Source organism: Struthio camelus, chromosome 15 (assembly GCF_040807025.1).
Source record: "Struthio camelus isolate bStrCam1 chromosome 15, bStrCam1.hap1, whole genome shotgun sequence".
In the NCBI taxonomy this organism is placed as follows: Eukaryota; Metazoa; Chordata; class Aves; order Struthioniformes; family Struthionidae; genus Struthio; species Struthio camelus.
The window spans coordinates 8,175,468-8,192,870 of record NC_090956.1 but is presented as its reverse complement, the minus strand read 5'-3'; the positions used below and the strand labels follow the sequence as shown (position 1 = coordinate 8,192,870).

The 17,403-nt window shown below is 43.2% G+C and overlaps 2 long non-coding RNA genes across 10 annotated transcripts in view; one reads left to right on the top strand and one right to left on the bottom strand.

Moving 5' to 3' along the window:
• On the bottom strand, window positions 1-16,148 carry LOC138061057 (uncharacterized). The gene is made up of 3 exons (XR_011134675.1): window positions 13,903-16,148; window positions 4,587-9,438; window positions 1-3,574 (listed from the first exon to the last, which is right to left on the bottom strand). It is a non-coding gene; the product is annotated as an uncharacterized lncRNA (long non-coding RNA).
• Window positions 1-17,403, top strand: part of LOC104153956 (uncharacterized) — a 346,787-nt gene that overhangs the window by 316,649 nt on the left and 12,735 nt on the right. The window lies entirely within an intron of this gene.

Genomic DNA, 17,403 nt, shown 5'->3' with positions numbered 1-17,403 from the left:
TTAAGGGAAAAAAAGGGTTTCACAGCTGGAAATGCTGCTGAGAAACCTGAGATCTTCTGGGAATTGGTAGGCCAATGACCTCAGGCCGCTGTCCTTTGGAAATGCAGCAGAGTGTGTGCCATAGTGCAGCCATCAATTCAGTCGGTATAAGTGGGCAGCCGTTCAGAACAGTAAGACGTGCTGCCTTCCTCTCTCAAAGGATGATTTGTTTCCACTGATGCAAAACATTTTTGTATTTTTATATTTGGCTTCTGTGGGATGGACCTTATTGTCTTTTCAAATACACAGCTATCAATGGGCTCTCTGGGCTCTTAAACATCCTGGAGACGTTTTAGTGTGCTGACATTCTCTGTACCACTGAAATTTAAAAAACGCCATTTTATTTGCTGCAGCATTTATTTGGTTCCTGTGTCATCTTTTTCTGAGGTTTAGGGAGCTGTTTTCTTTCTTGAAACTCTGTGACAAAATCTGCTCAAAAGGCCAAAGCTGTTCCTTGGGTTCTAAATACATATGTGAAGAATAGCAGCTAATTATTGCTAAATTAAAATGCAAAAGGAATATCCGTTACCTTTAGGTTATGACTATACAGTACTTGCTTCTTTTACAGTTTCTGAAGAAAGATCAGCTACTGCATGTTATTAGGTCCACTGAGGATATTTAAAAAAAAAAAAAGGCATTAAATGGTAGCTTGATAAAACAAGAAGACCTTTTAAGGTGAAGCTGTGGAAGCAAATCAGATAAAAAATGGTTTCAAATACACGGAGAAAGTACTAACATGAAAGGAAAAACAGTTATTCTCCTATTTTTAATTAATTTTAAAAGTTGATACAATTAAAGTAGGTGTTATTTTAAAGCAGTGGGATTTTATGTCATGCTGGCTACATTATTCATTTTTGAATGCACTTTCAATTTTTCCATTTATGAAGCAATTTCTTTACACATTTTTCATTTTTACTCACACACTGTGTAGCTAAGTCAAACATTGTCATGGTAGGAATTGATTATTAACCAGTCACTTTAGGTTATGTGGTCTTCCTTCCTCTTAATTATTAAATGACTGTGTCCTTATTCCACCTAAAAGGTCTCTAGCAGCAAACAACAGCTGGGGTTATTCTTATTGCTTGTAAGTAATCTTGTTTGCTGCAAAATACTGGAATTCACAAAGGAGCCGTTCACTATCCCAACGCTTCCATGTGCAGAAACTCTCTTACAAGAAAGAAAGATCAAGAAAATTCAAAAATGTTTTCTAGCATCAATTGTATTTTCTTCTGTTCAGATTCTGGTACTGGTTTTACTCTTATACTCAAGTGGGCTAACAGAGTCTGAGCCATAGCAAAATTTTTGTTATATTTTTGTATAATGCTTTATGAAATGCACTCTTAATCCCTGATTCTGACTGGGAAGGTCATCCGGCCTAAATATAGCAAAAAAATATTAAAATTCAGGCTTTACTGATGTAGAAAAGAAATGAGATAGAGTGAAGATGAGCAGCGTTGCATACGGGGGGTGGGAAGGTGGCCCTTCTCAGTAATCCCAGTTTGGATCTATAGATTAAATCTCTGCTCCGAACAAGTCAACTACCAAGAATACAAAATCAGTCCAAAAATACCCTTCATCAAAATCCACAGGATCAGCATTACAGGGTTAAAAATTCAATTAGGTTGTGGAAACAAGTCAGTAGGAGCGGGCCTATCATTAATTGAACTGAAATGTTACTCACAGTTATGAATCATGTGAAACATTCAGTTTCATTTAAAATGCTAGTCATATGCAACAAGGCTTTCCTGGCTTATGTTGATTGAAAAGGCAGGGGAAGGGTAATGAAGTGAGTGAAATGTGAGGTTAAAATGTACGTCTGTTGACAACTGCAGAATTCCTGTGGTTGAGGAACTGAGGCAGGAAAAACTTTCTCAGCATGTGCCATAGCAGGAAACAAATATGTTTTCATGTGCACACCACATTATTTACTTTTGAAAAGAAATTGGAATTCAATGATAAGTAACTGACAGCAATTAACTGGCCTGGTGAAATACATCCAGGGTAACTTAATTTCAAGTTCTGTACTGCTGGTGTAGGCGTTTTCCAGGAAACAAATTCTTTTCAGTATCCTTGAGGTGGCCTGCTGCAGAACTCGGTCACCGTACAGCTGCTGGATTCAAGGAAGTAAAGGATGAAGTCCTCCTGCTTTTTTTTCCTGGAGGGATTTCCTCCACTCTGCCTCCCCCTGAGCCCTGTTGTATACCATAAACTCAGGCTTAGCCAAATGAAGCTCACCAATGTGATTTCGAGAGGGAGAAAGACAGGGTGTTTATCTGGAAAACATCTAAGCAAAAAGATAGAAGAATATTGGTTTCTCCATCCCCAAGGCAATAAGAGAAAAGAGATTTTTGTGGCCTTAAAATGGTTTTGTTCCCATAAAACTGAGTGGAAGCTTCGTTCCTGCGTGGATAAGAGGCAATACCTAGTCCCTGAGTCTCAATTCCTCCTGGAGTTTCCCTTGCCTGTTCCTCAAGGCCAACTGCAAAAATCCTTCTCCTTGCCTGGCCCCGGAGACAGAGGCTAAACTGAACTTCCCATTCAGTGCCTCTCTTTGGAAATCTCTGTGATACTTCGGCCAAAGCAGCGTTTGTCTTGCCAACGGCATGGCTGGACTGGAGCTGCATTAATGTGCTGCAGCTTTCAGTAAATGCAGGAGCGGCCTGTTTGTTAAGAAGTGGTCTATTTTCCTGGTAAAAGGGGATTTGATATTGTTGTCCCCCATCTCAGTTGTTCCCACAGCACTCTGAATGCGGGATGGTTGGCAGCCTTGCAGATAAACAATTTTAAATCTTCCTTGAAAGGCTAAACTTTTATTTTTATAGTCTTCAGCTTAGTGCAGCTGAAGACACCTTAAAGGAAAAACCTTTAAGGAATACCTATGGATTTGCAAAAGAAATGTCTCAATTGCAATCCCAGATTTTTACTCAGGATCTGCCAGCATGATGCATGGCAAACCCTCCGTATCCATTCCCAGTATGAGTTTAAAGTGGAGGAGTCTAATGAACAACTCTGAGATTAAAATTAACTCTTAGACGTTAAAACTCTGATTAACTCTTCCTGTTTTAGGAAGACCAGTTTGTGTTCTCATAGTAAAAAATAGGCTATGTTAGTAACACGTTTGTTCTTTGCCAAGGAGCTATACAAATATGTATCAAGGAATAGCCCCTTGACTTTGACTAACACCTCAAATTAATAAAGATTTTCAGAGGCATTCGCTGGCACCCAGGTCTCACTGAAACACCCTCAGGTGCCTTTGATAACCACAACCTGTATAAATGAATAAGACATATTTTCTTAATCTCAGAGCTGACTTTGCATTGCACACAAATCATGCCTGAAACTGGACTGCTACTTACTTGGATTAATGTATTTTTTCATCTGTATACTGTAGTGGTTCATACAGCACTACGTTCTTTCTACAAACTCTCGTTAATTTAAATAAAGCAACAGCTTCTTCTCCATTGCCATTACTTACCGTTAGCTAGGTTATCATATCAAAGTGAAATCAGAGCGTGCAGTCTCTTGGTCTTCCATACTGGAAGAAAATAAATGTTTGCATTATGCATAAAGAAGGAAAGTAAATGTTCTGCTTGAAGGGTTTTTCTTATTGAATATAACCACCCACTTTCAAGGTATGTTTACAAATAAGTGCAGACTGTGTTGTGCGGAGTGCTGCAGGATTTGGTTTGCTGTGAGCACAGGAAAAGAAACCGATTATTTGCAACCTGGCAGCGTTCAGCTGAAACTGTGAGCAGAAGGACTCTCCTAGAGAAACTGCACCCTTTGGAAAAGGCTATCCCAGAGAAAAATCGATGGGAGACTCAGGGAGACTAACAGGGCATAAACTGTCAATTATCGCACACCTCCATAGGTGTTTCTGTGAGTACGCTTGTCGCCCAGGTTTGCTTTGATCTACTTGGCTTGGCCGTGAACAGCACCATGGAGACTCAGCACTGGCCTTTGGCACGCGGACCTCTCAGACTTTTGGCACGTTGTGGTCTAGAGCTCAGCTCAAAGACAGCACTGCATTTCCCAGGGTAGCCCAAGTGAAATAGGTTAGTGAGCAGTGCAAGTGAATTTTAAATGCTGAACATTGCTCTCCCAGCAATACAACACTGCAGTTCATTACAAATGTACAAATTATAAAAAATTTTATGGCGTGCTTACAAAATTGAGTGATTGCATGGTGTTCCTACAAAACAGGACATGCTTTCCTGTTCTTTGCTCATCTGACTGCACTGTGTGTTGTGTTTTTCTGTGTGTTTAGACAATTAGTGGTGTGCTTTGTTTCTGTGTTTGGACCGTATGCCTAAATTTCAACCCATATGTTACAATGATGCTATTGAAGGTGATTCGGAAAGGCACCCTAATTAAACGGCACAGTTGGCTAGCTAGGAAATTGGACTTTGTGACTTTGTATCACAGTATGAGGCAATTTGGGGAGGGGGTTTTGTCTGGAGGAACTCGGGGCATGTTTGATTTTGATAGCTGAATTAAGTGTGCAAAACAAAGAGGCCCTTTGCATAGGCCACCTTTAAAAAACTTACCTGTAGGAGGTAAATAACTTCCATTTGGTTTGCAGGCCATTCCTAGATGTGTTCTAGAGAAAGACATTAGCTGAATGCATTTAATTATCTATGGCAAAACCGACAGGAGCATTGCTGAAGTCACATTGTTCTGCACAAACAGAGAATCCAGATCAACCACACCCAGTGCAGTCCAGTGCTCCGTGTATTTCAGATACCACATAACCTGCCTGAGATGAGACCAGAAGTTTGCTGAGGACTTCTCTCATGAATGTTCTTGTTTGACATAGATGGCAAGGTAACCCAGAGAAATGCTCTACTGCAATACCTCTTTGTTGTTGAGGACTGACAGAAGAGAAACAAAAAATGTAAACTACGACCCCAGATACACTACTGCTTCTCCAAGAATTGTAATAATTACACCACTGCAGGTCATGAATGAAAACTGTAAGCCATCCTCCACTAAGTAATAGGTCATTGGGGCCAAGCCCAGTGACCATTAATGGACAGCAGTTTTCGCCTGTCCTAAATGCAGACCGATATGACAGCTGAATCGCAACTGTGGTTCAGAGAAATGAAGAAAAGAAAACATTCCCTGGCTGACGATGAAAGGAAAGAAAACAAACTATCCAAAAGCACAGGGTGCGCTGTGCAGAAACGTGGTTGTTCTTGTTAGCTTCATTTGACTTAGAGTTTTGCCTTCATCTTCTCAATGGTCAGTTACAAACAGTGCCCATTAGCACTCACTGATACTGGTGCTGAGCTTTGTATTTGGGATATCTCCTAATGCAGTCACTGAATTATATGTTAGTTCTATTAAATGTTTTCATTCTTTCAAAGAAAAAAAACCCAGCCCAATATGGACTATCACAGAAGTAGTCTGGGCTGACATTTTATCCACCTTATGTCATAAGAAAGCTCAGAGGCAAAAGAGCCAGAGGAAAGACAAAAGAGAAATGAGCCATAAAAAATTAGCAAAAGATGGCACTCCGATCATTGCATGTCAGAAATGCCACACAGCACCAGACTACTGTCTTCAGTCAGCAAAGGCATTTGTTTGTCATTGTCTTCAGTGGTGTTTTACTGGGGCCGTCCGAGTGAACTGGACAGCACTACTCCACCATCACCTGTCAGTCACATTCTAAAAATACAGTTCAACTGTCATTAAGTTATTGGAATTCTTGACTATTTTGTATGCTGGCAACCCTGTCACTTTAATCCCCTGCACCATTCTTGTGTCCTATGTGACACAGAAGATTTCAAGTAGGTTGCAATATGAGAAGCATTGAACCCTAGGGACTAGATAACTCGGTTAATTTTAGCAATAGCTGTAGTAGTAAATAGACAAAGATTGTGGAAAGGAGGACGTAACCAGCATCCGCTAACATACTGTTCTCCATACTGATTTCCTGTTTTTGTGGTTTGCAAAAATGTGTTTATTTTCACCCCGTCCTGGATTCCAGCCGGGATCAAACACTGAAGTTCTAGGTGTAGCAATCTCGTATGAAAACTTGCCAGTTGCTGAAAAATAACAACCTGCCTGTATTTCTCTTTTGCATTTTCTGTGGTTTAACTGTTATCAGTGATGGCTATGGGGGACTTAAGGTAGCATTTCAAACAAAAAATGTCTTCTAGAGAGAGAGACAAGATGTGTGACTACATTACAAGGACCCTGGCACGGGGTGGTGCATTCTAGAAATCCAGCACTGATTTGCAAAGTGCTAATGGGTGGATGTGAGCCCCATGGACTCGGGGAGAAGAGGTGAGAGCTGAGAGCAGCTGAAAGGAAGAAGTTCTTTATGGAGTTTGTACCAGCTCCATGAAGGTGGAGGACTATGTGAGTTCCCTTTGGGACCTGGGGTTTTGGCTGTGTGGAACCTGTTCAAAGGGAGCTAGTTCAGCTCACAACTCTCTAAGGAAGAAGCTCCTGCTGGTCTGTGTCTCACCAGGGTCCTACAGTGATCCATCACAGTCTCCAAAGTGCCCACACACACCCACAGAAAAGACATTTCTGGCTACATCCAGCCAAAGGCAGATAGTATATAGATGATTTTGCCAGAAACAAAATCTGTGCTGATTGTCCCAGTTCACTCCATACATTATTAAGCACAAACTATCAATGCAGCATAAACTCCCACAAAGGAATGACAACACAGAGACATTTCTAAGATGCTGGAAAAAGGAATCAAGGTTAACCTCAGGAATTTCTCAATTCCTGTAGGAGATACAGCATGTAATGCTGTCTTTCTGCGTATTTATACTATTTCTAGCTCCTGCGCCCTTGGTGAGCTAGCCAAATAAGGTAGCAGAAGGTTCGTCCGAAAGGCACAGAAGTTTTGCATCCAAATTTTCCTTCAGTATATAACATTTGTGAGACGGAGTCTTTGAACACACCCAAGCCCCTGAATGTTTTTTTAAACTCTGATGTCTGGCTTTCTTCTTTATCTTCTCTGCAACAGCTGGCAGTAGTATTGCCAGATGCCACCAAAGTCTATAGAGTATTAACAACAGGCCAGCCCTAACCCTGAGCTTGAAAGAGTGACGATGTCTCAGCAGCCACAGGACACAGAGGAAATGAGTGAGACAGAAGGAGCCTGCCAGAAAGTTACATCCTTAAAATAACAAAATAACAAACCTGAGATTCAAAATATAGCTTGGGCACATCAGCCACAAGCAGGCAGACACACACACACACACACACACACACACACACACACACACACACACACACACACACACACGCTTTTTTTGTTAGTGTTCTTTGGTGGCAATTCATTTTCTTAAGCGGTTCTTGGACTGTGAACATGGCTTACAGAATATGACTGAATTTTACAGACAAGGAGAAGAATGTGGCTGGAGGTGTCATGCACAGAGAGATCCTTTTCTGAAGTCAGATGCAGGCACAAAGATTCTTCTTCCTTCCTTATGGTCAAAGGTGCTTGTATGCTACTTTGATGGAGAATCCAGTCTGGCACATGACCATTTCCCAACTGGACAGCTCTCATCTGGCTAATGAGGTTAAAGCAGGCCGGCGTTATGGCCAATAACATGCAAGAGGATGTAAATCCATAGGTACATCGCCTGTTAATCAAATCAGTGGAATTGCAGCCTATGGCATGAGTTCAGAGCAGAGCTCAGCTGGCTCCATAACAGAATACCCTAACTGCCTTTGTGCTCCAGCCAAAGCTGACCACGTATTAGTGGCAGTGATATGACATATTAGCATGCTTTTCCATCAGCTGATTCCCCGTGATGTTTCATTTGCACTCTACTTCAGAGGTTCCTGGAAACCTCAGCAAGGTCGTAGTGGAGTTGCCCCTTTTGATCTCCTGCCTGAGTTGCAGCTTGTGATGCATCACTGAAGCCAAGTAGCCTGAAAGTTAGTAGAGGATTATTTACAGGGGTATTGGCTATTCACTGAGAGTTAAGGCTGAGGCAGTGGCTCCTGAGAAGCCAACTGGCAGCTTAAGCCAAAGTGTTGGCAGAGCTTGGCCAATGCAATCCAAGCCAACAGGTTCACTGGAAGCCAGTGAGAGCTATCTCTGGGGACTGCCCCACTGCGCAGATCTTTGAAGCTCAAAAAAGAAAAAAAAGGATCTCAAGGGAGATGAATCAGTCGTACTAGTTAAGCAACACTGGGAACTTGAGCATTGCTGGAAAGCCAAACTTTCTTTGCCTTGTCATAAACAAAACTTATTACAGTAAAACAGTGCAAAATGGCAGACAAACAAACTCTGATCCAAACCAGTATTTGGAAGAAACTGTTAACAAAAAGCGTAGTGTATATGCCAGACTTCGACTTAGGAATGGACTATTGTTGTATAGACATTTGTGAAGGGGAGAAGCATTTATAAAATCATGTTGTCACTGGGTTTCAGGACAACATGAGCACTCCCTAGCGAATTAGTTCCCAGAACGACTCCGTTCCCTCATCAGCCCCCTGTGACTGGTCAGGAGCAGTCTCCCCTCCTTGATCTCTCTCTGCAGAGGCTCATTCATCTCTCTTCATCTCTCTCTTCATTCATCTGTGCTGACAGTCCCTGACACTGGGTTTGCCCTGAAAGGGTAGAAAGGGAAAGTGGAAATACAAAGCAGGTCTGTGCATGATTTGTGAAACATGCAAAATATAATAGCAATAAAAACTAATAATGAGCTCATTACAATAGAAATGGTCTCATTACCAGTGCAAATGCCAATCATATACGTGGCCAGGTTCCTGATGGTGCAGCGAGTCCTTTAAACATTGTCCTTCCCTGCTGCAGGAATAAGAGTCCTATTTAAAAACATGTAATTCTTACAGTCTGTGGGCTATTGTCCCTCCCTCGGCCCCCGATAGGTCACTGCGCAGTACGTAACGCACAGCAGCGGCCAGCTAGCATGCTGGGGCCACAAGCTCAGCTGCAGTAACGCACATCCCCACGCACTGGTGTGAGCAGAGCAGTGGTCCTTCCAATCCAAAACCTTCATCACCCTGACAGCAGGGGGAAGAAGAGTCCGTTTACCGACAAGAAGCATCTCAAGCATAAAATAGGAAAATCTATTGGGAAATATTTTAAGTGGGGGGGGAAAAAGAGTCCTCATCAACAAGCTAGTAATGAATTGAGGGCATTTGCAGATGAACAGCAAGAATGGAGATCATAATTCAGTTGCAGAGGTTTCAGGACAAGGAGTTAAAGCACAGTATAGATGGTACCTGGCGTGGTGAATGAGACATACCTCCTCGGCAAATGCTACAAGGAGCGAGGGCATCCGGCTGTGGCTGATGCAGCTTCATCTCTCCTCTTCACTACAGCCAGGTGGTGTGATTTCTTCGCTTTCAAAGTCACTAGCAGCAAGACTGCCTTAGCTGGGGACATGCTGGCTGATGTTTGGTCTGGATGAGAAAGAGCAGTCAGGAGGTGTGAGAGGATAAGGGCAGAAAAGAAAAGGTGTAGGGAAGGGCTTCACTCCGGGAGCCCACGTACCTTTGCAAAGAAGATTCAGTCACTCCAGTCCTGGCTACTCCTAGATTCATTATTGCCACGGCACTGAGCACAACCAAGCTCTGTAAAACATTCTGTGCAGCTAAAATAAAATGCCCATTTCACCCTCTTTCTATTCAATGCTACGTATAAAGCTCATGACAGCTACAGCTGAGTATCAATGTGTTCTGGTACACAAGAGAAAAGATTTTTTATTATCTCCATTTTATAGCTCAGAAATTGTACCCCAGCAAATGCAGAGCTAAATCAGCACCAGGAACTACTGGGCTCGTACTTGAAGGTTCCAGAAGTAAGGCACCTTTTTCCTGGCGGTGATGGAGCTGAGACTTAGCATTTTCTGCTGGCTAAAGTATGTATTTCTCAGCCTGACATACAGCCTTTCAGGGGGTCACTCTTTTTCTCTTGTCACATTTATATGTGTCAGGGATTAGATGCCACAGGCCGTAGATTTTAGAAGACCTTAAATGGTAGGCGCTGCAGCACTCGAGTCCCTCTGCAGATGCACACTCTTCTGCAGCTGTATACAAAGACCTCAACGTAGCTGGGAGTTAAACTTCTGCCCCTGTGGGCCAGGCTATGCTGTAATTGCCAGTCAGTCCTCCCTGTACACAGAATTATTTTTTCATTTGTTATCTAGGCTACCAGAAACGTAGAACTCCATCACGATCTGCAAGGTAATAATGAGCCATGCTCTTCAAAAATGTACTTAAGGCTGAAAGTGATTAAAGATGCTCCAGCCTACAATTACCTATTACTCACTGGTGCTCTAAATGGTTCATTTTTCACATCATTCCAGGAAGTTGTAACTTCTTAAAGCAATGTTTCTGGTAATTACGGGAGAGCAGTGACAGAAGCCACTGAGCATTATCTAACACTGCAGCACCGCAGAGAGGCTGTCTTCTGCAGACAGTATAATAACAGTAGGGACATGGGAAAGAAAGGCAGCACCTCATCGAGCTGTTTGGTATCTCACTGCTTATGAGCGCTGACCGCTTGCCAAAACTTCATTTCAGATAAATACCAGACTTGTGCACCCTTAACCTAGCTCAGTCTCCATTTCTTAGACCTGGTTCAGCCCTAGAATAAGGGACCTCCCAGGAAAGTTCAGCAATGTGGCACTCCCTTTTGCTGGGGCTGAATTAAATTCTTTCATTTCTGAAGTTAGCCTAGGAATAAGAAAATGCTTTGGGGATTTTTTTTTTTAGGCTCTCTACAATTTAATTTTAAAATGTAGTTAAAGTAGCTAAGACAGGCACATCTGGGCAGTAAACCTTAACAATCTGCCTCCATCTTCATGTCCGTCGCTCTGTTTATTTTTTTTTTAATTTGCCTGTTTTATGCTTCAGAGTTAAACAAGACCTGATTTTCATGTTCCATGCATAAGCTGAAATATGAAGATTACGAAAGAAGTAGTACCAGTTTGGGCTGATAAATGTAGCAGACAGATACCACAATACTTAAGGAAAGAAAGAAATACAAATGAGTAACAAAAAGTCACTACTACTTGAGACATTCATTCCATATCAGACACTGTAATTACACAAAGAAATGCTAAAGGACGTGCTGGTTGTCCAGTCTGCATTCTTGCATAGCACAGGCCAAGGAGTTTCCCCAAGTGACAGCTCCACCAAGCTCAACAGCTTGCGGCAGCCAAGCATACCACTTTTATGGGTACACGGGCTGCTCTGGCTAGAAGCTGCTCTGCTGTGCAGACACACCTGTGTTAGAGACTGAACATCAGTTGTGTGGGCTGCAGTGAGCCAGTGTCTTCTGCAGTGGGCTGTAGTGGTGCCAGTTCAAACAAGAGAGACAGGAGGGCGCTGGTGGCGGCAGCAAGATGAAGGGGGTCGGTGTGCCGGACTTTGTCAGCGGGAAACCCGCGTGTGGGCAATCTGACCTGTGATGCCACCTCTGCCTTGGTGGTGAAGACGAGCATGTGTGCCATCAGGATAGTAGTGTTCCCCCCCCCCCCAAAAAGGAGTTGGAAGTACAGTAAGAAATGAGTTATTTACTTCTGGATTAGCTACACATTTTGACTTGGAAAGAAAAAGTGTACAGATGCATTGCCATTACATGTCCAGGCTCTGTCTTTACTTGTATTCGGTTCTTCCTTATAATCTCCTTATGTGGTATTTTCTCATTCGTTCATTCCCCCTCCTTTATATACTTCTCAAACACTATGCAATCAAGTGAGCCCTCCAAGATAGTTCAAATTCATAACTGCCCTTACATGTGCCTTTGGCTTGAGAAGTGCCATGATCCTTCATTTTAGTTTGGATGATGATATGTTTTGCAAAGGACTTACTTTCACCCTTAAACAGAGGGCAGTGATTATGGCTGATGATTTTGTGAATTTTATCTCAATAACATAACAGCATTTTTACCTGTTTGGAAAGTAATGCGCACACATACAGCACTGCATAAATAATAAATACCACTATATAGAATATTATTAATAGTAACTACTATTACTAATGGCACGAACTTATCTCAACAATGAGAATAATAACAACCTTTCTCAAGATGACTTCAGCTCGTTTTAATCTCAAAACTTTATCTCAATAATAAGTAAAAAGAAATTAGAACTATTAGAAAAAAGAAAGTGCATAAAAATCATGAAAGAAATGGGCCTTAGAGAGATGCAGCTCTCTTGTGGGATAACTGCAGTGAGCTACATAAAAAGCAAGCCCTCTTGCTCTAAAAAAAAAAAAAACCTAACTCATACATGGTGTATTTTTGCGAGAACAAAAAGAGAAAGGAGAAGGTATCCCCCACCGGGTGGGACCTGCGAGTGCTCTGGCTCATGCCCAGGAGGCTGCAGCTGCAGCAGCCACCCTGGGACTTCCCCGTGAGCTGGAGCAAACGTGAAGATTTCAGTTCAGAAATGGCATCTGATTCCTGGTGAGGTCTTATGCTACAGCTCTACGACAGCCATCAAAACACACCTAAATGATTCACCAGCCAAGTTTGTGAGTGGTGTTATTGGCGCCGTCTCGTCACTGGTTCCCATCTCCAGGCAGAGCTGAAAACCATAAGTGACTGGCATGGACACCTTGGCAGCGGCAGACCTCCCTGCCCGTGCTTAATCTGAAGAGGGCTGAAGGCTATGTCTTATTCCTCCTCCTCAAACATGTCAATTAGAGAGCTCTGTGCCTTTGAATCTAAGAAAGACGTTGGAGAATACAAGTTCACGAAAGGAAATGAAGAAGCAGCAACCAGCACTTGATTAATGCTACCAATACAAACCTTGCTGACAGATCAGAGACCAGGCACCTCTACAGAAACAGATCGACTTAGTCCCCTGAAACATGGGAACTAAAGAAAAAAGAAGCTGTCCATGGGGAAACGTCTAAAGCCAGAGAAGAATGATTAGCATGTTTGGAAATGAGGAATTGGCTGGAGAAAACTTCTGGCCACAGCTGCTGCTCTTTATCTGGGTGCTTCACTCTCATGCGGGCTTTGGCCTGCCAGTATCACACCGGCTGGAGAGCCGAAGGCAGCAGCACATGAACTGATCTTCATTTTTTCCAAAGAGTTTGGAAACATTTCCTAGGTTGTATTTTTCCACCTCTGATCTACATTTCTGGTGAGGAATCTTTTTTTTTTCCTCCTTCTTCTTGAAGCAAGGCAGGCTGCAAAAGCCATGCGCACACACAACCCTGGCCTGGTTTTCTCACCCCATTGCATATGGACACGTGACAAAAAAGCAGCTGCTGGACACACACAGTGTGGGGACGCTGAGCCTCACTGCTGCTGGGCGGCTCGTGCCACCAGCATGGTCAGCGCAGATCTCCTTGGCCATGGACCTTCCATTTCTTCTACTGGTGCCAGGGATCAGGTGATGCTCTAGAAACCTCAAAGGCACAAAGCAGCCTTTGCAGACAAAGAAAAGGCAAGCTTATCTCAAAATACTCGTCATGAGAATGTGTGCGAGCATGAGATGTGCACTAAGTTTTGGTTGGGGCATTTATGGCGTATTTATTCATGTCATAAGATAAGCTCCCAAGTGACAGGAGGAAATCACACCATTTGTAGATTGGCAGCACCAGTGGGAAACCTCCCATGAGCAGCAAATACAGGCTCTGCTCTGGCCTTGTTGTTAGAAGAGGGATCTGCATCCTGTTCCACCTGAGAGCACTGATTTTGGTTTTAAAGCCATCTAAAATAAAGGCCTACACTCTGCAGCCGCATGTTTTTCTTTCCCGTGCTTTCCTGTGACCGTGGCACAACATTCACATCTTCATCAAGTGACTGATTTCATGCTAAACGAGCATGGCACATATGGACACAAACACATGCACACACACAAAAGAGTTATCTTATTGCTTATAATATTTTCTTCCCACATTACATACCTGCTTCATTCTTCGGAAGGAGTTTTGGAGGTTAGGTGTTGTTTCAAAACCCTGGAGACTGGGAGGATTTTAAAGCCCGATTCATAACTAGGAGAAACATCAAAGGAGAAGTCCCCATTTCCTGCAGTTCTTTCTCACATCTTTATATTTGGGGTCTGGTCACAACTGATTTTTCAGATAAGCAGAATAAGCACAGCCCCAGCAGCCTGACTTCAGTGGCACCCAGTTGAGCTGAAGCAGAAAAAGCATTGCACAACATTTTCTAATGATTTATATTTTGGGGAGGAGGAACATCACCTCTAGGAATTCAGATTTATTGGATACTGTAATCCAGAAGAGATAAAAGCACTTACTAATTACTGCTGGGTTTTGTTTCTTGAAGAATTGGGTTAAATCTCTTTTGAAAGTAGAGGTCTGTTTGTGCTTGTTAGATGTATAATTTAATTTGTTTAGGTCTTTTCCCTCTTTTAGTGTGTTGTTCTAATGAAATCTGTGCTTTTCCTCCTTTTCTTCTCCTCTTCTTTTCTCCCTAAAGATACAAACTTTTGATTCACTTTAGGTTTTTTATCTTCTTTAACAATAAACATTCATGCATTGATGCATCTTCTTTGGGGCCTTATTTTTTCCTTGTTTTTCCTCTTGAAAATTTATTTCAGCCAAAAAAAAAAAAAAGGTGCTCCTTTTGTTTGCCAGTTTAACGATTCTGAGACTTATTTGCTCATGGATGTTTCCTGACTGAAGCCTGTATTCATGCTGTGCTGGAGAGAGAACTCAGAACATCTCCTTCAGCCAAAAAAAAAAAAAAACCCAAACAAAAAACATCCTATTGAAATTTCCATGGTGTTATAATTTATCTGCCAGCCACTACTATGCAACACCGCAGAAGCAGAGAAAGTTGGGCTGAAAGGGAACTTGGGAGGTCGTTTAGTTCATCCGTCTTCCCAAAGTGAGCATCAGTGCTGTCTCCATAATTCCTGACAGATATTTTTCTTACCTGTTCTTAAAAACCTCCAGTGACAGTAAGTGCACAAGCTCCCATGGTAATTTATTCTAATATTCAGCTGTCCTCACTGCTAGAAAGTTTCTCCTAATGTTTAACCTAGATTTTCTGCAAGGCAATCAAAGCCTATGATTTCTTATCCTGTCCACATGCACTTTGTCTTGCTAAGTCTCCCCAGCTGTAGGAAACGGTCCAGATAAACTCCCAGGAGTCTTCTGCACTTGTGGTACTCTGTAAATACAGTCAAAATTTTCAAAATCCAACCACTGACAACTAATCCCAAATTTCAAATAGAGATCAGCTGTTTGCCCTGCCCATGCCTGCAATCTGTTGGGATTTTTTTACTGTGTTAGTGGAAAAAAGTGCCTCACGCATCACACACGAGGTCATGCTGCCCCGCATTGCACAACTCCCTTCCCCCTTTGCCCATCACGTAGCAGGACACTGTTCTTCGTTCCTGCAGCCGGTTACGCATCCAGCTTTCTGAATATTGTCTGAGTACTTTTACTGCATGGAGCGCATCGATGTCTGGATGACGTGTTACAAATGAATCCTGTCCTTTCCTGTTTCTGTCAGGAAAAAAAGAGTAATACATGTGGTTTGCTATACACATACAGAAAAGCTTTGATCCTCTTTTGTATCTGTAGAATGGGAATATATACACTGCTATTTACTTATATATGCTTTCAGGGCTCCATTAACTCTTCCTTTACCCAAGTTTCTTCCTGTATTAAATGAAATGATCCCCAAAAATGTATTTGGCCAAGATGTAAGGCTGAAGCGCGCTCTGTTAGAGGGTGCTCATCTCCAGGGATTACTGCGTGAGCCGCTATAAACTCTTTGGTGTAAAACACCATATAAACGGAAGCAGCTCAAGGCAAGGGAGGTAAAACTGAGCTTTTTCCTCCTGCGGGCTGTGACCCAGCCACAGTGCCCGGAAGGACCCGCTTCCCCCAGCCCTTCCCCTCGCCTGCGAGGCCGCGGCTCTGCAGAGCCTTGCTCGGCCAGAGGAGACATCTGCCTACCGGGGCCTAAACAGCTGGGCCACAGCTCCAGCTCTGCTCCATCTACATCTCTCACCCCTAGCACTGGCCCTGTCTCAGTATTAATATTTGCTTTTGTCATCATTATTATTATTACCACTATCCTAAATAACAATGGAGCAGATTCCTTCTCAGAAGTAGACCTTTGTTTTCTTAACTGTTACTACATCCTGCAGTGGTGAAAAGAGAAATATTCTCCATTGTCCTAGTGAGTGAAATTCCTTCCTGCTGTATGATGGGGGGACGAGAAATTGCAGGCGGAACAAGTCAGAGACAGACGACCTGGGACCTGGGAGTCGGGAAACCCTGTTTTCGCTAACTCTCGAGCTGTAGTTGCCTTGGAGGCCCGAGCCCTGCAAACGCGGAGGTCCCACGGCACGGCAGACCAGACTGGTGGGAAGGCAGGGAGGATCTACCAGACCACAAATGGGCAAAGAACTGAAAGCATTTTGTGACTGATGTCAAATGATTGTGTTGCTGGCATGAAACACTGAACAACAAAAACCCCATCATTTGGGGCCAATCAAAGATGTCTTGTGCAGCCCCAAGCTGAAACACTTTTGGTTTGTTTGATCCTTTGAAAAAAAAACACGATCACATTTAAAAATGGAGTATTTTTGAATGGGGAAAAAATAAAAGGACTAAAACATTTTGTTTTGTTTTCCAAGTTTTGACCAGCTCTCTCATCTGAAACTGTTTTGTGAATTTGCCTCAAATCATTTTTGCCAAAGCAAAAATTGCAACGTGTCTGGCTTTAACTGGTTTTGTGTGTGTATGTCACACCATAAATGCATCTAAAGTGGTGCATTTCCCTCCGATGCTCCAGTTGGGATGAAGTGGCCCCGGTATTGCTGTCGGCTCAGCGCCTGGCTGTGGCTGCACCGTGAGTGTTGTGTCCCCGCCTGCGAGCACACATGCGTACTGCGGGGCTGGGGCAGGCCTGGAGAAAGCCGTAGAGACACAATAAAAGGGATGGCAGTTTCCACAGAGATCACTTAAAAATTATCATGGACTTTTTTGCTCTTGGCAAGAGGACGGCACAGAATGAGCTCAGCGTGTCAGCCAGCAGCACCCATTGCTGAGCAGATACTGGGACAAGGTGAACTCAAATATACCAATAGCATCTATCTTACCTAAAGCACCACAGTGCTGCACAACCTGGACATCCTCTTGGCTTGACACCAGCCTCTGAAGTACAGATGTACTGTGAGTCCCGTTTTGCAGGTGTAGAGGGGAGCACAACCTTGGAAAGGTGCCTGTGGCCATGCCGGTTGGTGGGTGCAGGAGGAGGATGGTGTCTGCGTGCAAGCTGTGGGCAGCCGGCGACCCGGAGGGCACCATTGGATACGAGATGTCTTTGCAAATGCAGACCCTCAGGCCCACGGGGGTTCGGCCAGCAGTTGGGACTGAAGTTCTGGGATTGTCAGCAGAGACCTGAGTGCTTCAGAGCACCCGGAG